General features: G+C 43.1%; 1 protein-coding gene across 6 annotated transcripts in view; it reads left to right on the top strand.

The window, feature by feature from the left end:
- The first annotated feature begins 5,517 nt into the window (after positions 1-5,517).
- Positions 5,518-18,559, top strand: part of Dab2 (DAB adaptor protein 2) — a 54,655-nt gene continuing 41,613 nt past the window's right edge. For 4 of the 6 annotated variants that reach the window (XM_057789652.1, XM_057789650.1, XM_057789651.1 and 1 more), the window contains exon 1: positions 5,518-5,754. The gene's annotated coding sequence lies outside the window, so the exon portion shown is untranslated. The remainder of the gene's footprint in view (positions 5,755-18,559) is intronic. The other 2 variants (XM_057789654.1, XM_057789653.1) reach the window with 1 other exon arrangement.

The following is an 18,559-nucleotide window of genomic DNA, read 5'->3' as shown; positions in this document are numbered from 1 at the left end:
TTGGTTCTTCCATAGCAAGGGCCAGGCTGGAAAACATAAACCCGTGGGTTTATGTCAACACAAATGGCTACTGTCAGCTCTTTTTTTTTTTTAAAACAAACATTGATAGGTGAGGGGGCAGGGAGGGAAGTCTTAGCCAGAGCCAGTACCCTGCCTGAGGCCTCAGAGAGCCAAAGAGAAAAAGAAACCTGCCTCTCCAATCTCCACTGTTCTCACCTTGCAGAGAACAGCAAACTCCATATCCTCTTGACCTCATGGGGAAAAAGTACAGTGTTTCTCAATGTGTTGTCCCCAAGACCACAGTACCAGCAGAACCACACCAAAGTGCTATTGAACAAATAAATTTCAGGCCTTCCTCACGCCTTGGATCCCTGAGCCTGCGTGGCATGTGTGTAGGATGTATATGTGTGTGTCTGAGGGTGTGTGGGTCCATGGGCAGACATATAGAACTGTAACACTGTTTCAGCTAGGCTTATTGGCTGCTGAGCTCTGCTATCTGCCTGTATCTACTCCCCAACCCCCAGTGCTTGAGTTAAAAGGACTCACACCCATGCAAGGCTTGTTTTACTGTGTGTGGGTAATAGAAATTCGAACTCAGGTCCTCATGCCTACATACCAGACATTCCATCCACTGAGCTATCTCCCAATCCCTAATAATCCCTTTCGAAAGACCTCAGACAGTATCTTCACAAGAACCATTTTAGGAGGGTTTCTCCTCAAGTTCTTCTTTTTCTCATCTTAAAGTTATATCATATATTCTTTTGATTGCACGAACCTATACATCTACAATTTCTTTGATGAGCCAATGAATCTCAGTCTGTGGACTTTTTTTTTTTTTTTACTTTTGTACCTGACTCTCACCCTATCCTTTCCCCTCAATACTTCCCCCTCTACCAGAACTCTGGCAATATATATATATATATATATATATATATATATATATATATATATATCTCAGACTACTTAGTTTCCAGTCCTTTAATCTTCAACACACGTGAACACAAACTACACTTGACACACACACACATAGAGGTACTGCATTTTATATGACTAAAATAGAAATCCTTAAGATTTCTTTCCGATTTCTGCTTTTTCACTCAATAAAACCCAAAAGGAAAGGTTCTAAACTCTAAGAATCAGTTTCAGTTTGCTCTTTTAGATGGTTTCGTATGGTTCTGCAATGGGTATGAATCATAACTTAATCCCTTCCTGCTGACGGATGCACTCTGTTCCCAGCTCCCTATTCCTGTAAACATTAAAGAAATTAGCAGCCAGGTGGTGGTGGCACACGCCTTTAATCCTAGCACTCGGGAGGCAGAGGCAGGTGGATCTCTGGGAGTTTGAGGCCAGCCTGGTCTACAAGTCTACAAGAGTTAGTTCCGGGACAGGCACCAAAGCTACAGAGAAACCCTGTCTCGAAAAAAAAAAAAAAAAAAAGAAAGAAATTAGCATCTTTATTCATCACCATAAGATAGAGGACTGTGCAAGTGGTTGCTATCCATATTCTTCAAGGATTATATGCATTTCATCATTGGATTTGCAACGTTAAATATATTTTTATTTTTGATAACTCATATTAGGTTGCTTGCTAAATAATATAATGCCTACTTGAGTGATAATTCATATTAAAGTACTCCTCCCTTATTACCTGTTATATATACAAGTGTATAGGTATAGGCCTAGGTATACAGGTAGGTGTATAGGGAGCGAAGTGTGACTGGTTATAAAAATGTATAATATATTGAATTTTATTCATTTATTTGTGTACGTGTGTGTGCATGTGCACACGCTCTTGCACGTGTGTGTGGAACCCAGAGGATGACATTTAGGAGTTGGTTCTCTCCAATCTCGGTGAGTCCTGGGGATGGAACTCCAGTGTCTGCATGTGTGAGGTACCCAGAGGACAATGTTTATGAGTTGAGTCCTGTGGATAGAAGTCCAGCTGTCCGGCTTTGCAAACAGCCCTATCTTGCTGACCCAACATTGAATTTTAAATGATCTCCATTTCATGGTGTTCCAATTTCCCCAAGTACCCTGGTGTTGCACATCAGAATCTCTCTATGACTACACGACACATGCAAAGAGTGATTTCTGCAGCATTGTAAGGGATGTAAGGAAGAAAACAAATGACAGTAACTAGCAAAACCACCAAGAATAACCCACCTTTCAAATCTCAGAAAATCTTAGAGAAAGAGGGAGAAGGATGGATAGGGAAGGAGGGGAGGGAAAGAGAGCGAGGAAGATGGGGAATGAGAGAGAGAGAGTAGAGATGGATGGATAGATGAATGGATGAATAGATAAATGCATAATCAAAACAAATACACACTCCTTATATTTGGCCATCCCTGGCAGCAGCTGAATCTGGTGGGATCTGTTTTTCTGCAGTGTTAAATATATAGGATCAGGCAGGGGCAAGGGACACTTTAGGGAAGGAACAGCTTTTTTTTCTCTTTTCTCTTCCTCACTTGACAGCCTTTATTATACATATATGAAAAAAGGAAGGGTCTCTTGCCAGACACATCTCAATCAATTCTTGTTTCCCTTTTGAACTTATTTATCCTCCTGCCTCAGCCTTCAGAGACGGTAGAACTACAGACATATCCAATCTTGCCAAGCTTGATTTGTTTCACTTGATCATGTCTGTTTTTAACAAGCATCAAAGTGTACAACTTCTTTGAGGCCAACTCCAAAGTCCCATTTACAGTTCATGAAAAAGAGCAAGATTCAAAACGGGCAGCTGAAGAAAGGCCTGAGCAGTAGAAAGGGACAGAGCGAGGTGTAGGGGAGAAAGGCCCAGCCGTTTGAGCTAAGAACCAACAATTGAATCATGGGAGAAAAGACATGCATAGGATAGCCTGCATAGGCAGCGCTGCTGTGGGAGCACATTCCAGGAAAATCTTAAGAGATTACTTTAATAATAAACCATGCATTCTTCAGCAAGCTGTCACGGGATTAACTACCCCTGTCTAGGCTGGGAGCACAGTCCAGATTCCACCCTACCCCACCACAAGCAGGTTTTGTGCAAATGACAGTCATTACGTGGGGACCGTGGTTTTTAAAAAACATCGCATTTCATTTTTTTTCCTACCTTAGTTTTCTAAACAAATTTTGGTGGTGATAAAAAAAAATCGTGCTTTCCATAGTTGAACATCTGGGTGGGCTCTGACGTGCTTTTCCTTATGTGGAGATGTTCATTTTAGACTTATTGAAAAGTTAACAACATAGAGGTGACAGGAAACATCACCTCCTGGGATAAAAAGAGTTAAATTTATTTTCATTTCTTTCTCCCCCCCCCCCATAATGTGAGCAGGACATTGAGCTACTGCCAAGACCAATATCAGCACCCTAGAGATATAAAAATACACTTCAAACCAGAGTTCTTCAGTGCTGACTCTTTAGATTTCTGTATAAAACAAGGCTGTCCGTTTTGAGTTGCAACTTTGAGCCTACTGCGCTCAAATGAGCTGTTTGGGCCCAAGTCTCCTCTTTACGATGCAGTTCACAGCAGAAGAAATCATTTTCTTTCTCTGGTTTCTAAGGTAAATCGCTTCTTTTTAGTGGTAGCAAGTTAACACATCTTAGAAATAGTCTTTGAACTATTCTGATAAAGATAGAGAGAGACTTGGGTGGGTGCTTCCAAGCTGAGAGATAATACATGCTTTTTGGAGACCTATTTCTTTTGTATTCTCAAAGCCCCTGTTTCCTTGAATGGACTACTTTTTTTCTAATTTCTGAGCCTTTTGAAATGAAATCATTTCTCTAGACGTCTGGATGTGAGACATCAAGTAGGATGTCCTCAGAGGCAGCAGAACTAAGCGTAATGCACTCACAGACCTCTAGTCAGTCACAGAAAACCTTTTCTTTTTCTTTCTACAATCATAGGGGAATATTGAAAGTTGCCAGCACAGCCCCGTCTACTGTGCATACCCAGGTGTGGAGGGAACACAGAGGTCAGGAGGGCAGCATACTGGCCCAGCTGTGCTGTTCTGTGTCTCTTGTTCTCCCTGCACATGGGCCTTTCCAAGCCTGACCTACTTGCAAGCAGAAACTGCCACTCACATTGAGCTACCTCAAATTACACAGTGGCTTTGCAGCTGGGGCTAGACACGGACCACAAAATACATCCTTGGTGTGCCATAAGCCCAATTTGAACCCTTGGTTTGCAGTGCTAAGATGCATATCCATTGTGTTGCTTACTCAATAAAATCAATAACCCATTCCCTCCAAGTGACAATTTGTCATTTTTATAGTTGGTATATTTTGCTTCCAACAAATGGGGTAACAGGGAGGTGAGGGAGGAGGGGGGAGAGGAGGAGGAACAGGAAAACAGACAAGAGGAGGAGGTATAGGAAAGACTAAATAAAATAAGAAAGCAGGGAAGAGGAGGAGGAAAAAAGAGGAGGTGGAGGGAATCTTCCCAAAGTGTAATTTCCTAAGTTCTTAAAAAGCACCATACTGTTTTTGCAGATATTTGACAATTGTTCCTGGCTTTAAAATATGCAGGAAAGAAGTCGCAAGCTTCTATATGGTTCCTAGGGTTCTCTCTGCCATGTGTCTATAGCTCAGCATTGATAGGGACATTTTTCAACGTCTCTTCTCATAGCTCGTTTTTCATGCAGGGATAAAAAAGAAAAGAAAAGAAAAGAAGAGAAAAGAAAAGAAGAGAAAAGAAAAGATGTATGCTGGGCAGTGGTGGTGCACACCTTTACAGCCAGCACTTGGGAGGCAGAGGACGGCTGATCTCAGTGAGTTTGAGGCCAGCCTCGTCTACAAAAGGGAGTTCCAGGCCAGTCAGGACTGTTACACAGAGAAACTCTAGAAAAATAAAAAAGAAAGAAATGCTATAGAAACTAACAGACGACGTCATGCTGTCTGCATGTGGGTGGATAAGCACTGAAAGATCATTGGATCGTTAGATCACTGGATGTGTTAGATAGATGGTAAAGTGTTTCATTTAGGCCAGTTTCACAGAAAGAATATGGTCTTGCATCTGTATGAGTGGTGTTAAACTTCAATATTAACACATCTTTTCCCCGGGCACCCATAGTTTTCCCTCCTATTTAATAAGCACGTCCACATTTGCAATTAACAGACACTGATTTCTTTAAAGGTGACAATCCAGTCACGTGCTCAGCTTAAGAAAGGACAGATGGAACCTGGGACCCATCATCCCTTGAAGGAAAAGTCCGGAGTAAAGGCTTCTCTTTGTTCAAAGGCCCCAGGCGGTTTAGGATGGGTTCGCGTGCCACGCCACTTGAAGTGGCAATCCAGAGAACGGATCTGTGAAATGCAGTTTAGCGGATCCCACCCCTTTCAGAGTTTCCCTTTCCTGTCCTTACGTGCACCCTTCCTGGCCCCCGATAGTGTGGGGCTCCTGGCCCTGGCGGTTGCACAGTCCTTTCTCCAGGTCCGGGCGATCGCCCCCAGCTGGTCGGACGCACGGAGCGCAAGAGGCGCCGGTCTCTGCGGCTGCAGCGCGAGTTAATAAACAGTTAAGTTTGGAAGACTCCGTAGCACGTTGAGGGGGAGTTACCAAGCCCAGGCAGCAAAAACATCCCGCCACATTCCTGGGGAGTCCTCAGCTGCCAGCATCTGATTAGAACCATATCTCTCTCTCCCCGGGAGTGGCCGCGCGGCACCGAGGCTCCCTGCCGGCGGCTATTTAAGCGGGGCCCACCGAGTCCCCAGCGCTGCAACCTAGAGGCTCCGGACACGGAGAAGTCATGCTGGCTCCGCAGAGGCACTAGCTAGCCCGTGAGTAGCTCTGCCATCCTCCTTCCCTTTGGTTCCATTTTTGCCGACCTCCTTCCCTCCTTTGCACGCTCCTCTCTTCCCACCCCTGTCTTGACTGCCGACCTTGGGCGATGAGGGGAATATTACAAATCAGACGGTGTTCTCCGGGGAAAGCAGCGGTTTTGTGGCCTGACATCTGTGGAATGCTTCCAAGGAATGCATTTTACCTTTGGGGTCGGACTCCAAGACGCCCATCCTGTGACATTTAAAGAGCCCATCCGTGTGAGTGTGGGGTGTGTGTGTGTGTACAGGGCGCGGAGTGCTTAAGGGCTTTGGGGCCATCCCAGGGAGAATGCCGGTGTGGCCGCTGACCACCTAATTAACTGCTGAGGGGTGTTCGGTTTTGCCTTGTGACAAAGGCTGTACGTGGTCTGTGCCTCTAAGGAGCTATTTTCTGCTGACTGACAGCACAGGGCATTAAAAATGTGAACTTTGTCTTAGACCAGCATTCCTAGGAAAGTATCTGCCCAAGCGACTTAGCAAACTTATTTTAAATCCCTGAAGCGTTTAAACGCTGTTTTCTTGATGGTTGGAAACTAGTTGGAAGGATTAAGTAAGAATTCGAGAAAAAGGACGAAAAGCATGTGAAAACCTTGGAGCCGCAGTCAACGTAGCGGTTCTTTTAGCAGCATAGAGCAGAGGCTGTTATTTCTTCCTGTTCCCTCTTCTTCACTTAATCCCGAGCTTGGAATTCTGCTCCGTAGTAGGTTTCAGTCGGGAGCTGCTTGAATCCAAAGGGAAATTTAACTGGATTCAAAGAAGCTGGACGTTATCTCCACCTCCGGGCACCCCCACACCCTTTCCTCTTTCTTCTTAGCTTGTGTTTGGAAGGAAGGGAGCCACTGTAAACCGAGAGGAGCAGAAATGAGCCTCCAGACACATGGAAAGATTTAAAAATTATGAAAGGGGCAACTTCATGAATAGTAAATGTTGCTGTAGCTCTATAAAGTGACTTGATGAAAATATTTCTGGGCCTCATAAGGCAAAGGCAAAGCGGGAGCATGAAGGGGACCAAGGTAGATACAACTTGAACGTAAAGTAGTGGCAGAAAATTTGCCAAAATATCTCATAGATACCTGGTATGGATGCTGGAATAGTCCCGATGAGATACATAATCCGTCTTTCTTGCAATCGTGAGGCCTGGGCTCTGCACCCAGAAGTATTGACCAACTGTTCCAAAAGGAAGGAATAGCTAGAATTCAGGATTTGCTGCTACTAAGTGGCTTGTCAGGGTGCTCCCCCATCCTGGGGTAGGCTTATTCTAGCCAGGTACCCCACCCACCCAGGCATCTACCACTCCACGCCCTTCAACTGAGGCAGGGCACACACCGGAGCTGAAAGGAGTTAACTGGCTTGAGAATCCGGGCATGTGGGGAATTCAGGCTTTCTTTGGGTAAACAGCTCGGGGTCTGGGAAAAGCAATGCTACAGCAAATGAAACTCAGAAGGTGAGACAAGCAAGATCCCTGGAGAAAGGAGGTATTATGACCTCCTCAAACACGTATTCCAGACACACACCATGTCTTCCATGTTCTCCATCTCTTTGGCCTCCAGCTCACCGGATTCCTCTGCTTCTTACTAATAGCAAATCCCTTCTCTCTCGACCGCCAACGCCAGTCCTTTAGTGCAATCTTTACCCTAGAAAGTGTTTCTAGGCTGGTATGTTCTCTCTTTCCCCTGAAGTCTTAGAGGAGTCCCGGACCTTTGACACGCCTGGCAAGCCACTGAGCTGCCTCCCTAGGCCCTGAGTAGATGGCCTTCCTTTGCTGCACCTTAGTCTAGATTAAACTCCCCAGCCTCTGGCCTCTGTCCCCTGCATGCTAGGATTATAGGTAGAGGCCACCACACCTGGCTAAACTATGCCATTTTAACTGTGGCCAGACGAGAGATAGTGGGGGAATGGGAGGAATCTCTTCTTCCTTAGCCTCTAGTGCAGATGTGTTTACTGGGCTGGTAATGCTGACACCAGGGTGGTTTAAATCCATCTGAGGCCGTGAAGGGCTGGGAAGGTAACCACAGCGTTGCTTTTAGGCCTTGCTGATTTGTGAAGAAAGAATCAAACACAGAGGTAGGTTCGTTCATTCATTTTTTTTCTTTCTTTTTTCCTTCTTTCCTTTTTTTTTTTTTTTTTTTTTTGAAGTTTTGAGGCAGCGTCTCAATGCATTTCTCTTCCCAGGCTGAACTTGAACTTTTAGTCTTTTGAATTCTGAAATTATGGGCAAGCATCACCCCCACCTGGCTCAGAGTCTGGATTTATGCTAATGACGTATTATAATTTTAAGGGTCAAAGTCTAACCTCCTGTTCTTCAGGCCTGTTTTATTGTCTTTCTCCACAGGTTAGATGGATTTTAGTTGGCTTTGTTGGGGGTGAAGGGTATTGATTTTAAGACACTTGTTGGGCATGGTGATGGTGTAAAGTCTTCTGGGAGCTGCTGACCAGTTGGTCTGGTTTGCTCAGTCATATCCCTGTTACCTAAAATTTAAAAGACAAGGAAAACATGGCTTGCTGGGTGGCTCGTGGCCCTCAGGAAGCACTGTGGGAAGCTGTTCCTGATGAGACTATGAGGAAGTTGCTTCTTCGTTTCTCTCCTAGTCTGAGCCTAAGCCCACTACTGCTGTGATCAAGCTAACTTGGAAATGCCATGTGTTTCTTTGCCTCCTTCTCTCCACTTGGGGGATTACTCATTCCTTTTCTTGAAGATAAAGCGGGGATGTTGTCATGGGTGAAGGCCGCTGAAAGGAGTTCACCAGGGGCATAAGTTGCCCCATCTGGAAGACTGGCAAGGGGACTAGCCTAGGGGTTATATAACTGATCTACACTATAAGGTTTCCTACAGCGGACAGAATTAGAATGGGAAGCAGACTGGCAGTGTGAAACACCTGAGGAGCAGGATGTGGTTTCTTTGTTTTGGTTTGGTTTGGTTCTCCCTGGAGTTGTAATTGTCATATAGTTGAAGCGCTATTGCTGAATTGCAGAGGTTGGCCGAAGTCTCATTTAGAAGACAGTATTTCCATCAGATAAGTGTGTTTAAGGGAAACCTAAATTATGGGAAGATATTCTAGAGGGTTGGTTAATCTTGTCAATCAGAAGCAAACTGTCAGGTCTCTTCTTAGAGAAAGCCCAAAGTCCTGCTTAGGGGCACAAATGATGGTGGGTGTCTTAAAGGGCCAGCAGTTCGTGCATTCATACGCTAGCTGCTGTTCATCCTTCCGCCAACAGCACTGTTGGGTAGTGGTTAAAACTATTTGTACCATTGCTTAGTAAAATGACCTTGGGCACACAGAATAACCTCTGTAATTCTGTTTTCTGAGGAAGAACAATAGTACTTAGGGACCCTGGGAAGATAAATTAATCTTTATCTTTGGGATACTTTATCGGCTTATTTCTGCCCCCTGAACAACTGATAAGGGACTTTGTGAACACTGAAGGCAATTGGAGAATTTCTTAATCAAAACTGAACACCATTCACCCTATCTGAAAACACTGTTAATCATTCAAGTACTTGATACTAAGGGAGCTTGTACGTTTGCTTGAGTTCACGCTAGAACAGACAGTTACTCTCTGTTCTCAGCGTGGAAGCCTGCTATTTGGTTTGGTCAGAATGACCTCTGGTCTCTTTTCAATCTTCCCTGCACTCTCCCAGACTCCCTACAGAGAAAGAATGGTCCTTCTGAAGTCAGCATTCTAGCCAAGGAAGTGAGAAAGGGAGGGACCACCCTGACTAAACTAGTGACTAGGCCAGGACATTGGGGCCCCAATACTATCATGGCCCACATAGCTGGGCAGGTTGCCATGGTTATTCCCTTTCCTGCATCTTTCCACCACCCTGGGAGGAAACTTGCCTCTCTAGGGCAAGCAGAATCAGAACAAATTGCTTCCTGGCCTAAAAATGGAAGTTATTCAGGAAAGTAGAATCTCTCTCTGCTCGTTGCCCTTCCCTCACCCCTCAAACTTATTCTAATTCCAGTATAAACTTTTTAATCTTTGCTAGCTCCTCTACACCATCTAGATAACAAAATGTGCTGGCTAATAACATTTCAGTTATTACTTCAGGATGGAAGTTGCTTGGCAATTTCTGTCTCTCTTCTAACCTTCTCAGACTAGCTGGGGGCAAGTGGCCTTTGGCTGATTAAGCTGGTAAGAATTCTCAGTAATGGGACATGCCAGCTTAATGTTTAGTTCTAGGGAAGTGACCAGGAAGCAGAAAGTATGACGATCATCTCAGATTTTCAAGAAATGTCAAAGAAATGTGTAAGGGAAGAACAGGAAGTGAGAATTCTAGAATGTTGTGTCTGTAATACTGTAAGAGGTAAGACTGTTTTGCTAGGGTGGGGCAGGCACCTCTGTGGATAAAACCCTGGATTCAACCTACAATGCTACAGAAATGACAGAAAATGAAATTAAAATGCTATCAAACCTGGAAGAAGCTTGAACGACAGGCAGAAGGTTTAAGATGTTTCTCTTGGTAAAAGCTGGTCTGTTTTTTCTTAGTAATATGATGAGATGCATGGGGCTAAAACACGCTAGGATCTGCAGAGTACATACACTGTGCCGTTGGTAAGCAGATTCATAAAAACCAAAGTCTCCCTCTCAGGATTGGGCACTTGGTTTATGTTTCATAGCTAGAAGGAGCTTTCCTGAGACAGTTTCGCAGAGTGAGGTCTTTCTCCACTCCGGATTGATTGAACCAAGATGGCAGGAGGCTTTGCCCAGTTACATTCTACTTACCTTTGAGTTGACCTAAGAGTAACATTTGTAATTCAGGTTGGGCTTTTGTTGTTGTTGTTTGTTTTTCGTTGTTGTTGGTTTTTTTTTTTTTTTTTTTTTTTTTTTGGTTTTTCGAGACAGGGTTTCTCTGTAGCTTTTGGTGCCTGTTCTGGAACTAGCTCTTGTAGATCAGGCTGGCCTTGAACTCACTGTGATCTGCCTACCCCTGCTGGGATGGCGTGGGCCACCAACGCCCGGCTTTTATTTTATTTTTTTATTTTTTGCTTTTGTGTTGTTGTCTTTTCTTTTTCTTTCTTTCTTTTTTTTTTTTTTTTTTGGTTTTTGTGTGGTTTTTTGTTTGTTTGTTTTGACACAGGATTTCCCCAGCCCTACCTGTCCTGGAACTTGCTTTGTAGACCAGGCTGGCCTCGAACTCAGAGATTTGCCTGCCTCTGCCTCCTGAGTGCTGGGATTAAAGGCATGCACTACCACCTCCTGGCTTGTAATTCAGTTTTATGATTCAGATATTCAATAGAAAACATAACAATGTACCTCAGTTCCTAGAGTCATAGGAATAATAGAGCAAAATTACTTAAATATAATTATGTTTAGCTACATCTTGGATTGCAAAAAGATGAGAAAGCACATATCTACCACATTTTATCCATGGCTTTCTTGATCTGAGGAAAGTGAGTATAATCCTTAGTTTTAGCACAGTGCCTCACTTCTAAATCCTTCTACCTAGGCTGAGGTTTTTAAAGAGTATCATTAATCTCCATGTATTAGGAGACTGTCTCGGCCAACATCTTTTTAAAAAGGACTCAAGTAAGCTACACCATTACCCTTAAACCAGGGTTTTCTCTAGCCCACATAACTTTTACATTCTTCTCCGTGCCATGTCCAGAAGTGCAGACAAGAGCCTCCACTCTAAATCAATCTACTTCAGTTGGGTTTTAGAGAGCTCTGGGTCTTAAGAAAGATCAATCCATTCCCCCATTTAACTTTCATTATACATAACTTGCAAGAAGACAAAAAAAAAAGTCTGGACTGCAAAAATAACTCTTTTCCTAGAGTGTTTTTGTAACATGCCCGAGACCTGTTCAATCTCCGTTCTGAAATAGTTGTAACTCAGGCAGCTAATGCCAGCATTGGGAAGTGGAGGCGGGAAGATCAGAAGGTCAACCGCATCAGAATTATGCAGTGACTTTGAGGCCATCATGAGTTACTTATCTCAGAAAAAGATGCCCCCATTTCTTAGCTCCGTTTCTTAGCTCCAACATGATTAGCTTGTTCCACATCAGATCCCGAGAATGAATTGAGCTTAGGTTGTTTCTCTGAATATTTACAAAGGATCCAAGTAACGCATGGTGCTGAGTTCGCAGCGGAGAAACAGCAACCCCAGCGAGTAGGAATAAGGAAGAAGTCTGCTGCAGGTGAGGCCACACACACAAAGTCTAGAGTTCTGCCAACCTGCAATGGAGTGGCAACCCTAGAGTTTCTCAGAAATGCCACTAAAAGCCATGCATGTGATTTATTGGTAGAGCTCTTACCAAATATGTGCGAGGCTCTGGATTTGATTCCCAGGTTTTGTTTGTTTTTGTTTTTGTTTGTTTGTTTTGAAAAATAGCTGTTCAATGTCCCTAACCCTTAATTATCACATTCACCTTGCTAAACAGTCCTAAGAATGACCGGTATGGGTAGAGATCCCGCCCCGACCAAAGCACACCAGTGTCCTCAAGAAATGAGAGTGCTGCTTCTGAGATGGGCAAGGTTAGTGGTTCAGAACACGGGGTCTGAACTACAAATGACCGTGTCCACAAACCAGCTTTGCTGTAACACAAGAGGTACCACATCTGAATTTCATTTTCCCTCTCGGTAAAGCGAAGGGACTCAAAGTTACAGCTAAAGGGAAGTGGAAAGTTCCTGAGAACGGCTGCTGACGCAGACGGGCAAACCCTTCTGAGGCTGCTGTCCTCAGTCAAAAAGCTGGGCTAATGCTGGGAAACGGTCTCATCCTCGTTGTTGGTGTAGTTCAGATCTGCTCAATTCTGACATAACACATAGCGGCTGAGAGGTAAACCAACTTTCTTTCATGTTTTGAAAGCATTTAATATGGGGGGGGGGTCAAGCAGTAGAATACGGCAATATTTTATAGTCCAAAGAGACGAGCAACTGTTAACTTCCATGGTTCCACTTTGGTCTGCTCGGGACAATAGAGACTTTTTGAAGTTGAGTTAATGTATACATAAAAATCTGGAACATAAAAAGTAACCCTTTCCTTCCTGGGTCCATGCCAGACATAGATGCTCTCCTACATAACCTCAATTTTCCTTTTTCTCTCTCCCTTCCCTCCGTCCTTTCTCCCTCCCTTCTCCCACCCTCCCTATGGTCTTCCCTGTAACCTTCTCTATCCCCCTCTCACCCTTCCTTTTTTCCTCCTTCCTTCCATTTCTCGGTCCTCCCCCCTCCCTCCCTTCTCTCCTTACTTTCTTTTATGAGACAGAATCTCACTCAGTAGCCCAAACTGGCATCAAACTCCTGATCTTCTGCTTCAGCCTCCCAAGGGCTGCATGGATGATAGGCACTGAAACACCCAGTTTTTACATTTTGTGTTTTTAACTGCTCTATTTAGGACCAAAGTCTGTTCTGATCGCCTAGATACATAATTCATAAATTAATATGCTTCTACGTTATCTTTTAGTGTTTTAGAAATAAGCCAAATGCATTCGCAACTCTGTCAGAAGTGTTGGTTAGTGAAGAAGGCTGGACCCATTTGGCTTTGGGTTGCCATGGTCAAAGGAGTTATTCACTGTGCTGAATCAGGATTGGAAATCACAATGGATATACACGCTAAGTCTTCTAATCTCTGTGCTTTAAGCAGGGCACGTTTTAGCTGTGCCTTAGTTACATCACCACTGATGTTGTTGCTATTGTTGTCATCATATTTGTTTGCTCCCAATCCCCTACAAAATTAAATATTATAAGTGCAGACCCATTTCTGAAGTGTAAAACAAAAGTATAACTGATAAGATGACTCTTCCATCAATAGTTAATGATGTTCAATGTTGATTTCTACCAAGATATAGGTTGAACTACAGGTAGGACTTTTCTTTTGGCGGCGGGGGGGAGGGTTCCTCTGTGGCTTTGGAGCCTGTCCTGGAACTAGCTCTTGTAGACCATGCTGACCTCAAACTCACAGAGATCTGCCTGCTTCTGCCTGCCAAGTGCTAGGATTAAAGACGTGCGCCACCACCACCCGGCTTCAGGTAGGATTTTTCAGAAAACATCTAGATAGATAGATAGATAGATAGATAGATAGATAGATAGATAGATAGATAGACAGATAGACTTGAATTGGAATGATAACTGATTTTACTTGGAATCCAAATTGTCTTCTGAAGTATAACTTGATGCAGAGATGTTTAATTAATTGCTTCAAAACCTGTTGGGGAGATGGAATTTATTTAGCTGTCTGGAGTTATAATAACTAAACATTGGTTGAAATTCACAATTGGATACAGCTATTTACCTTATGCAGGCTAGCAGACACATGTTAATTACCATCCACAAAGAAATTTAGCTGAGAGTGGCACATGCCTTTATTCCCATCTCTAGGAGGCAGAGAAAGGCATTTACCTGTGAGTTCTAGGACAGTCTGGTCTACATTTATATGTGTGTGTGTGTGTGTGTGTGTGTGTGTGTGTGTGTGTGTGTGTGTGTGAGAGAGAGAGAGGGGGGGGGGTTAAAGAAAATGCTCATGTGATGACACATGCCTATGGTCCCAGCACTAAGGAAGCAAAACCAAGAAGAGCTTGAGTTCAAGGCCAACCTGGGCAATATAGTGAAATCCTGTTGACAATAAAAATGAAATTTAGAGAAAAGTATAACCAACCAACAAAATTTTGTTTCAGTTGAATGGTGTGGGGTATTTACACAGGTCCAGATGAAGACAAAACAGTCAGTGGTTTGTAATAATGGAATTAGCCTTAAAGGGACTAAAGGAAATTAAATATGCAAAGGTAAAATGAGAATATACAATGAGAAAATACGCTGAAGGAAGAAGTAGACACGGGAATCGTGTAGGTGGGAAGGAACAGGGTGTGCTCAAATCACTGTCTATTCTGACCAAGAGAGTACATGTGTACAGCCAAGTGATGACAATGTGTAGAAGGAAAACATGGAGCACAGCAGTCAAGGAAGTGCGGTCTTTATTCGCTAAGAGGATCTCTTCATTTAAGCAGAAATACATGTTGATTCAGGCAAGTTAACCTGTTTAAGCTAGCAAGAGAAGTATGAGTGTGGGTTGATTAGCAGTTGAAGAAAATCTGACCATCAAAGTAGGGCAAAGATTTGCCTGAATTAATATAAAGGAGCAAAGGGGAAGTGAGTATGGTTGTCATATACTTATTTTGATTTTTTTATGAGACAGGTTCTTTCTATGTAGTTCAGGCTAGCAACTAGTTCACTGTTTAATCTGAGCTGGATCCAAGTTTATCAATCTTTCCCGCAATTGACCTGGCCAACCCCCAATCTCTGGTGCTGGAATCACAAGCCCATGCCACCACCTCCCATCTGTGCACTAGTCTTAGTGCTTGAAAGTACTATGCTCTTTACCAGGTTCTATAAAGCTTAGAAAAGTGGAGTAGAAGCCAGGTGGTGGTAGCACATGCCTTTAATCCCAGCACTCAGGGGGCAGAAGCAGGCGGATCTCTGAGTTCAAGGCCAACCTTGTCTACAAGAAGTAGTTCCAGAACAGCCACCAAAGTTACACAGAGAAACCCCTGTCTCAAAAAACAAAAAGTAGATAATTCCCTCACCTCAAACGTTTTTATTAAGTTGAGGGAAACGTTCTATATGACTCAGAGCAACAATGAGTCATGGTCACTGTGAGAAAATGATACAGCGAGTGAGAGACCGGTAGAGACTTCTGAGACCGTGAACCTTGAGTAGCCTTTGAATGACAGATTGTAATTTAACTTGGTGAAGGCTAGGACAGCAGCATCTGAAGCCTAAGAGCATGACACAACCATATCACTGTTATGGGAAACAGAAGAGAATAGCTCATCTAGACAGCTGGTGGCTATGACTTTGATTGACTACAACCTGGTTAAGGACTCTGAAGCTTGCATTGAGTACAAATGTAGGTATTGTGCTTGATTAGTACAAAATCAGGCAGCCTGATCCAGTTGGCACATCTACATAAGTCCCCCATAAGAGTTGACCTGGCACAACTAGAGTCATTTAAAACATGGGCTATCATTGGACTCCTTTGAAAAGATGGACAGTATTAAATCACTGCACCCATTGACTTTAAGTATTTTAAGTATATTAAGGAACAGCATGGTATCTGTGTAGAGAAGGTAAAGAACATGCCATGAGCCAGGCACACACAGCATCTATTGACTGTGACAAGGAAGCAAGGTTGGGAAGGAACTCTTGGCTGGAGCTCAGCAAAGAGGGAGAAAAGTGGGAGATGAGAAAGAAGCAGGAAAATAAAAGACAACTATGAGAAGGGAATCAGAATTTTGCCAGATCCAGTAGACATGTGAACGATCCAGGATGAAGTCTGCCTCATTCCAAGTTGTAGACTTTGTAGAAACATCCAGGGACAGAACAAATTCTCTGTCTCTTCCCAGTCCATCCACAGTGACGCTGACACTCAGCTTCTGGTGTGAGAACTCCTCTGCAGAATAATGGATGCAGGCACGTTCTGTTTGAGAGTCTGCATGCAGAGGCTTCCTGCAACCAGCACCTATGAGGTACCAGGATAAACTACTTTCTTGATAAAGACAGTTATAACGTGAGGTTAATGTTTTCGTGAGGTTAATGCTTTCGTGACTAGGTAGTGCCCTGAACCAAAGCTAGCTGGAGGGAAGGGGAGGGAGAGAAGGTTGTATTTTCGTGATACCTGTTTCGTTTAAGTAAGGAGTTTGCTTCATCTGAAAATGTCTTTCTTGAGGTCCAGTAACATGTTTGGGATAAGATGTAGACATTGATATCCCTCCGAGTGGTTCATGCTTCTCCTGGGTGAAACTGAGTTCCAAATGGATGTAATATTTCCTTCTGTTTGATTATGAAACTAGGGATGACTCAGAACCCTGGATTTTAAGTTAAATTTTACAGAAAACACCACAGATACTCTTAGTGAGCCTACCTTGCCCAGTTCTTCCTTCCAGAGGTCATTGTCACAAGGTGTTCCTTGAGATTGTTGCAGTATGGCTACAGGAGATTTAAAAATCGATGGAGAAATCGTCTATACATTAAAGTGACCTCATATCAATAAGATCAATTCATATAGAATTTCTTGAAGTAGTATTAAATTTTTTCTTACTAAATGCTAATAGCAAAGAAGATTTTCGTGCTAACTAGAAACATCTCCAAAGCATTTAGCATCAATTCTAACAAGCATTTTCTTGTCCTATGCTACAGGTACCTTAAGAGTAAAGACCACGTCTTCTTTGTCATTGTATACATAGCATAACACAATGATTGGCACATAGTTGGTATTCAGTGAACAGCCAGATGGCCAAGTGAATAAGTAATTCAAACCACTCTCATTTATGACTTTCTCGTCATTTGTTATAGATTGAACATAACAGGAAAATATCAGCTTCCCTTTATCTATTAGTATAAATGAAACAATTCTGAACACTGGCAGTTTATAATAAACACTATCCACATGTGTCATGTGTCCCTGGTTTATATCTGCTTAGGTCCTGAGAAAGACAGACAAGGTGTTAGAAAACTTCCCCAGATGATGCAGCTGGCATTTTCATTATTTTAACTCCCTTCATACATACATACATTTATTTATTTATTTATTTATTTATTTATTTATTTATTTATTATGTATAAATATTCTGTCTGTGTGTATGCCTGCAACCCAGAAGAGGGCACCAGACCTCGTTACAGATAGTTGTGAGCCACCATGTGGTTGCTGGGAATTGAACTCAGGACCTTTGGAAGAGTAACTCCCTTCTGTCACTGAACTATTCATCACTCCTCAAAGGCCTGCTTTACCTGGTGGATGGAACCTCCTGGCTAATCACAGTTACACCTTGTGGTTTCCAGGCTGATATTCCATCCAAGGACAGCTTTTCATTCTTCCTTCATTTAGCACCTACAGACGCCCACCAAATGGTTTATTAAATAGCCAATCAAAATTGAATACAGGTGACCTAAGGCTCAGAGCTGATTACTGCTTTGACTTAACATAATTTCTGTCCAAAAGAAAAAGAAAACTTAAATTTATTTATTTCATTTTGCTTTGCATTTTTGAGACAAGGTCTGGAGCTGTGGCTCAAGATGGTCGGGAACTTACTATGTAGCACAAGCTGACCTCCTCCTGCCTTAGCTGGTCCCACCCGACTCCACTGTTGGGATTATAGACATAAGCCACCACACCCAGTGAGAAACTTAATTTTTAAAATGTGCTTGTGCAGCTGAACTGTTATTTTAAATGCATTTCCCACTAGCCTTTCTAAAATGCTGATGACGTTAGACTGCCAACCCAGTACTCCCTAGACTGCCCCCAGTGTGTCCAAGAACATAGCTGGAAACCAAGAACAGGTCCTAGCTTGGCCAGCTTCAAAGTCCCACCATTAAAGCAATTTCCCAAAGTTTAATTATTTGATTCAAAACTTACTGCTCAACGGTTAAGATGCTTGCTTATTCATCTGAAGTTCAGACCCAGGCAGCCATGCCCAGCAACTCATGGACACCCGTAACGCCAGGTACTGGGAACCAATCCTGTGTCTTCTAGCCTCCCCAGGCATTTGCATCGTTCAAACACCACACACACACAGGCACACACAAACACACACACATGCACATGTGCACACACACACAGGACACACGAATAAATCAGAATAAAATAAATTCTAAAAAATCATCTTACTATTGAAGTTTTAATTTATCAGGAGTTTTCCTAGAAGCTTTAGGTAGGCATGAGTTAAATGGTGTCCAAGATGACATTTTAGGCTGACTCTGGGCACTGCTCAAGACATCCAGATGCTCTTGGTGGGTGTCATGGAATCCTAATTATCTCTCTTAGGTGCTA

Source organism: Chionomys nivalis, chromosome 15 (assembly GCF_950005125.1).
Source record: "Chionomys nivalis chromosome 15, mChiNiv1.1, whole genome shotgun sequence".
Classification (NCBI taxonomy): Eukaryota; Metazoa; Chordata; class Mammalia; order Rodentia; family Cricetidae; genus Chionomys; species Chionomys nivalis.
The sequence above is the reverse complement of the archived record's forward strand: the minus strand, read 5'-3'. Positions and strand labels throughout refer to the sequence as shown.